Source organism: Daktulosphaira vitifoliae, unplaced genomic scaffold (assembly GCF_025091365.1).
Source record: "Daktulosphaira vitifoliae isolate Bord-2020 unplaced genomic scaffold, ASM2509136v1 Scaffold_11, whole genome shotgun sequence".
NCBI classification, from domain to species: Eukaryota; Metazoa; Arthropoda; class Insecta; order Hemiptera; family Phylloxeridae; genus Daktulosphaira; species Daktulosphaira vitifoliae.
The window spans coordinates 73,084-78,990 of NW_026099582.1; positions in this window are offsets into that span (position 1 = coordinate 73,084).

A 5,907-nucleotide genomic window follows, 5' to 3' on the forward strand; every position below is an offset into this window, starting at 1 on the left:
CCCCCCCCCCCCGTTAAAAACTTTTATTTTGTAAAAAAAAACACAGCATTCATTGTCATGTTGAAATGCGATGGCCGAAACAAGGTAGATCGCGTGGAAACAGAGCGGTTAATTGCATTAACACTAAAATAAACGGCATCGAGACGATGATGTGGTGTCCAGTGGCGGCGGTGAGAAGCGCACGTACTGCGGCACAGACGGAAGCACGTACGCGTCCATGTTAATAACAATAATTGCCGGAGAGCGAGAAAGCTGCAGACAGAAGGCGGGCGCGAAAAGAGCGGCGGCACCGTACGCTGCGCTAATGAAGTGGGAATACGTTGTGGACCGATGGGTCGTGACCCCGGCGGCTGGAGGCGCACTCGGCAAACGACCCGTGGACAAATAACGGCGGGCACGTGGTACTTATACGGCGCGTAATAACAGTAATAATAAGCTTGGTGGCCAACGAAAGTAGCCGCCGAGCGTTCGTCTGATAGGTAAAAATCTCGTCGGTGAAAAAAATAATGATAAACACAGAAGAAACGTGGCCATTTATCGTGATGGCTGCCATTACTCTTGCTAATACCAAAACACTCACCGCGGTTACTGTAACTGCTAGCATTTGTTGCGCCATTATTCGCTATGGCTGCACTAACGTTGTAGCCGCGGCGCGCGTGCGACACAATGGTCTATGACGAGCAATTTAGATCAAAGAATTGCCATTGTGCGCGAGCGGAACTTGTGATCCGAGAGGTCCGTGTTGTGACAAATGACGTGATACGCGGAACCGACGTATTCCTTCACCTGCGCAGAAAATTATGAGATTTCTTCTAATTATAGACGACACCGAAGCCACTTATTAATCTCCAATAAAGCAGCCGCGACCAGCACCGGCGCGTCTGGAGTCCGCCGTCCCGACATTCCGTCACAAAGACCTACATAAATACACATGAGTGTCGTACGTGTACTGAGTACCTTAAGCAACCTAACGCGCAAACCAATACAAGTTGCATTTGCTGTCGACGGCTACTTAAAAAAAAAAAACCTTAGCTCGTGAATGCCCACTGTGACTGTGCATAAAAAATAATAGTATTGCAATCAAACAAAAAACATGTTTGCATAAATTTCCAGACGAACAAAGTTTATTTTCTTTATCAACACTACATTCAGTTGGTATGTTATTTACACAGAAACTCGAAATATATTTATATAGACTTCTGTAATAGGGAAAAACGTGTGCATTATAAGGAAATTACTCCAAGTACATTAAAAAATCTCAGTACTTATTTTTAGATAAAAACTCCGATTAAATTGACAGTCTGATTGATGTCGCAACAAATGTTATTGTCCAGTTTATGCAAATCACGCGGTGAATTAAAAAATGTCGATTTAAGTGGCAACGTTGAATTAAATTTCTAAAACAATATGAACTTTTTATCGGCTTTAATTGTTTAAATGAAATAAATATTAAACCAAATTGAATGCTCGATGCATTCATATTTTAGGATTTCATTTGGATAACGTCAATAAATTTAATTTCGTTGTAAGTGTGAAAATCAAACGACATGAACATTAATTTTTTCACCGCGGGAATCATTAAGACTTTCTTAATTCCTTAACGAAATGTAACGTCGTATCATATGAATTACAATATAATATTTTCCTGTCAACACAACTCGGAGATTTCTCTCAAAAGCATTTATCAAAAAGCAAACATTGTTTCTTTGAGAAATAGAGCGTATACAAAACTATTTTATCACAAGTAGAATGAACTATGTCTACGTCCTAAGAATTTGTCATTTCTATCTTAAAGATTAATAAGATGTGCATGTCGGCAAAAAAATCAAGTGTTATGCAAGGTGGTCGCATCACGGATAGTGTGTATTTTGAAAGAATGTTAAAATTTTTTTGTTTTAACCATCAAAACGTTATGACTAAATATCATAATAATTATTTATTTACTATGTTTATACACTTAACGAGATGCGCCCGTAGATAAAATATAACTTATTTCCTCAACAGTAAACACATTCATTAATTCATTAGACTCTAAACAAATAACTCTACATACTTCAAAACAAATAGTTTAACATTCATTAAAAATCAGCCATCAATCGGCGTTTCTTTTTTTATGCCACCAGAAGACATAATCTGAGGAAAAAACTGATGAATAGATTAAAAGTCTAATGCTATGCAACATGGAGAGAAGCCATCATTGCCGTTCCTCGTTGTTTTGACGTACCGCATTAGTCTCGACTGTGTGTAGTCTCCGGCCGACCGAGTCTTTTTATTTTCGTAATAATTGACACGTGCAAACAGAGATCACCTCGCCTCTCGTCGGACTGCTATTTTTCCCATTCTGACAGACGGAAATGTCGCAAAAACCTAGCCCTAGAGTTGCATATATGTGTAAAATGTCATCGGGTTATTTAGATTTATCGCCTAACATGCGAAAAATAAACGTGTCTTTTCCACATAACTGAGTAATGAGCGCTTGTTGGGGCGTAAATCATATGCCAAATAGAATCCGAAATCACATGCGGGTTACAGTTTTTTCGCGACCGGATCGTTATCGCAGTATTTTTTTTTTTACTTACGATACTCGACAATCAATTTGGAGGCGACACAAACTAATGGCCGGCCGGCGACAAAATTCGCTCACCATGACGTCCGGTCGGCGAAACACTTTTTCCAAAAAAAAATTGAACGTCTTCTCTTGTAAGTTTCATCATTTTCGTCCATTATTCATAACAATGAAACTCGTTTGTATTTCCATGAACGGTCGATGAACGATCATAATTTTTACCGTAGTAAACAATGTGTGTTGCACAGTGACCAGCCAGCGTCCGGATAACCCCTGAGGAACGACGAAAGCTGCCCTAAATTATGTCCGATGAATTATTCATTTGGAAATAAAAATATATTTATCATTGCACGGCCGGTAAAAAAGCCGTCTGGCATACACCATTCATCCCACGGGCGCCGACTACCGTGCGACAAATAGTCCGATGACAACGGTGACACCTTCTTGGAGTCCCTTCGGAGGACACCCAGCGGTGACACGGCGTGCAAGTCCGGATATGCCGGCCGACGACACACACAAATCAGTTTGATGTTGTTATTATTTTCATTATGTTAATCAGCAGGCACACTGGACCGACTCCGTTCAAACAGTACTCGATAACATCTGACATTTTTCCGGTCATTTTTTTTTTTTTTCCATACACGCTATGTACGCTCTCCACCGAACTGGTCCGACTCTTTCATAATTAATTCATTTTTGTTCCAACATGCGACTCTAATTCTCTGCAGTGCGCTCGCGTTTCTTCCACAGCCGTCCGACTGATATCAGCCACCGCCGCTGAATATTTACTCGAAGCGAACGCCGTTCAACTTTCAAAAAAAACATAGGCACGGCCAGATTAATGTTTGATAAATCATTGATCGATCAAACCATTACGTACAATTAAATATCTCGATTAGTAAGATCGTTTTTGTTAGAAAAACTTGTGAACAAATTTTGAGCGCCTCTAAACATCAGTAGTCTTATTTGTTTATAGTTGTGTAATAGCTCTCCAGTGGAAATCGTTTGAAAGGTAATACATCTGTCAAAATGATTTGCAAATGTATACTATTTTTACTGCACAAATCGATTGAAAGAATATTTGCTACTCTGCAAATCTGAATAATGTTAATAATTATTACATTATTAAACATGGATACTTATGTTAATTTATTTAGTTGAAAGATAGTTGTTAGCATTAAGTAGATGTTTTATTATATAAACTCAATGCTATTGCCGACAGCTGTATAATAAAATATTTGTATTTAAATAGAATACTCGAAAGAGAGTATATATAGTGGAGAGAAATACCATGTCCAGAAAAAATAGAAAAATTAATAACTGTATTATCGTTTAAATTTTTTATGTTTTACATTTTTACAGGCACACATAAACATCAATACCACCGCAGCATTTCCGGTTTTATAATTTAGTACTAAATTTTTATGCAATTAAATCGGTATTGATAATAAATATAAATTAATAGAATACTCATTAATATAGAATTTATACTTTTTTCATATCTATTCGAGTTTAATTTCTGTACGCCACGAGACAAAAAATAATAATAATAGTCAGTGAACATTCCTTAGAACAAATGTACAAGAAATAGTTGTCAAATAAAATAAAACAAACACATACGAAACTCTTTTTTTATTAAATTTTACTTGTTGCCGACTACGGTAAAATCCAATTCTAAATGTGAAAAACAACCCATAATTCTTTTCTCTGTATATTTTATGATACAAATTTCACATTGACGGCGGCTAATACATTTCTGAGACCAGACAAACATAAACAGTGTATATAAACTCGAGCAACAGAAGGAAAGACTTGAGCGAGTGTTAAATTTATTACAACCTGAACTACATCGATGTGTAGTCACAAGTTAAGATCAAACAACGTTCCACAGAAAACATACATTGAATGTACTTAAGTAACATTGGAATGACGATTGTTTAAATTTTTTTATGTAGTCTTAGAACACTTGCTTGTTCAATTGACGCCGTGATATTTTTTTAGCTACATATTTTTTTACATACTCTTCGAATAACAGTTATAATTCTTTTGTCAGTAGTTGATCAAGTACTAAAACATTAGAGTGTTCCTTAGTATTAATTATGTTTATTTATTTATCATATTTTTTCACAATTGTAATATATATTTTAATTTTATACGTCAAAAAAATGTCTGCAAAGAAAATAAATACTTAGAAAGAAATGAAACAAATAATAATCACTGTAAGTCAGAACGTCAGTATAATATTTTTAATATACACGTTAATTTTACACTCGAGGAGTGTAATTTTGACATAAAGTATCGAAAATTCGTACACAAATATAACATTTTTATTATTGTTTATCAAAATTTTTAAGAAAAAATACTTTGACAATAAAAATAATAATATTTATAAAAGTAAAATAGATATAAAATATCAAATTTTTAAGTTAACTTTAAGTAAAAAACCATTAACGTACATTATTTAAAAAAATGTCCGAATTTCCACATGCACATATTTTCTCATATATATTTTAAGTATTTATCAGATACATTTTACATATAATTTTTAACGCTTACGACGCAAGGAAATAGTTTAATAAATAGAGATAAAATTATTATATTTGTGTGCGAATTTTCGATTCTTGATGTCAAAATTACACTACTTGAGTGTAAAATTGAAGTGTACATTAAAAATATCATACTGTTCAATCGAAATTTTTAGATAATTTCTTACAGTGTAAATATTCGTTTTTCCGATAATAGTGCGCCATAACAAATATATTGCAATTTTTAAAACATAGTTATATTTATTTTAAAATGAAATTTTTAACTTACGTTAATAATAGTTTAAAAAGCATCTTTCTGGTATTACCTTTGAAATTTGCCAGAATAGAGACTTCTTCAGACTAATATTTAATGTATTGCATAGTTTTTGTAACAACTAGATAAGATAGACATAAAATTTGTATTTTTTGAGAGTTTATTTTTGACCGAAGTTAACTGGTGTTGATAATCCATTTTATTAGCAATACGTTTGGATTTTGTCATCATAAGGAATTAATCNGATAATCCATTGTATTAGCAATACGTTTGAATTTTGTCATCATAAGGAATTAATCGAGGATTTAAAAAATTATAAAATGTCATGAATACCCTAGATTAATTCCTTACTTTTTTCAACAGCTTCAACGTCTATTGTGAAAAAATCAACATCAAATAACTCTTCGTTATCAGAAACTCCGTTTTATTTAGATATTTAACTAATATTTAACAGTCAACTAGGTGTGGACATTCTGACCAATTCTTAATTTCAACGATATAGTTTGTAGAGCTGGATTCTAATTGATCCTGCGATTCATTGC